Below are 1,079 nucleotides of genomic sequence, written 5' to 3'. Positions count from 1 at the left end.
ACTGTTCGCTTTCCTGTGCAATAATATTAGGTATTTATCCATATAGACCATTATTTGCTTTCTTGGCTAGACTGTCATCTTGCACAACACTACTTTAGTATTAGTAACTATTATTTGACTGATATGTACAATTTGTCAGCGCTTTTTGGCATGTTTTGTCTGATTCACAGCCTGGTGGATGTTTCCAGAATGAGATTTTCACTCTGCAGCGGAGTGTGCGCTGATATGAAACTTCCTGGCAGATTAAAACTGTGTGCCGGACCGAGACTCGAACTCGGGACCTTTGCCTTTCCCGGGCAAGTGCTCTACCAACTGAGCTACCCAAGCACGAGTCACGCATCGTCCTCACAGCTTTAGTTCTGCCAGTACCTCGTCTCGTTCCTAGAGCACTTGCCCGCGGAAGGCAAATGTCCCGAGTTCGAGTCTCGGTCCGGCACACAGTTTTAATCTGCCAGGAAATTTCATATCAGCGCACACTCCGCTGCAGAGTGAAAATCTCATTCTGGAAACATCCCCGGGGCTGTGGCTAAGCCATGTCTCCGCAATCATTTCTTTCAGGAGTGCTAGTTCTGCAAGGTTCGCAGGAGAGCTCCTGTAAAGTTTGGAGGGTAGGAGACGAGGTACGGGCAGAAGTAAAGCTGTGAGGACGGTGCGTCTCTCGTGCTTGGGTGGGTAGCTCAGTTGGTAGAGCACTTGCCCGAGAAAGGCAAAGGTTCCGAGTTCGAGTCTCGGTCCGGCACACAGTTTTAATCTGCCAGGAAGTTTCGTATCAGCACACACTCCGCTGCTGAGTGAAAATCTCATTCTAAACAGTTCTTATTTTCCTTGAAGATGTTAATTCATATTCGAATGTTGCTTTAGGACGTTGGTAAATTATATAATCCACACCGGTTTTTGTTGTTTATGAGAAATATTAAATAATCTCATGTATACCGGACTTATAGTTTTCTTTAACTATGTAGAATGAGCAAATAGACTCCCTTCAGTTTTCCAGCTTGGCTGTAATATGTTCAGGGTTACTTATTTTGCACGCTCAGTTGAGTTTAGTGATGTGTCATTTTCAAGAGCTTACTCGTATC

The 1,079-nt window shown here is 44.9% G+C and overlaps 1 non-coding gene across 1 annotated transcript; it reads right to left on the bottom strand.

Moving 5' to 3' along the window:
* Nucleotides 1-253: 253 nt before the first annotated feature.
* Trnas-gga (transfer RNA serine (anticodon GGA)) lies at nucleotides 254-328 on the bottom strand. Its single transcript has one exon. It is a non-coding gene; the product is annotated as a tRNA-Ser (tRNA).
* Between the last annotated feature and the right edge of the window lie 751 nt (nucleotides 329-1,079).

Source organism: Schistocerca nitens, chromosome 1, assembly GCF_023898315.1.
Source record: "Schistocerca nitens isolate TAMUIC-IGC-003100 chromosome 1, iqSchNite1.1, whole genome shotgun sequence".
Classification (NCBI taxonomy): domain Eukaryota; kingdom Metazoa; phylum Arthropoda; class Insecta; order Orthoptera; family Acrididae; genus Schistocerca; species Schistocerca nitens.
Note: the sequence above shows the minus strand (reverse complement) of the source record. Positions and strands in the feature narration are given on the sequence as shown.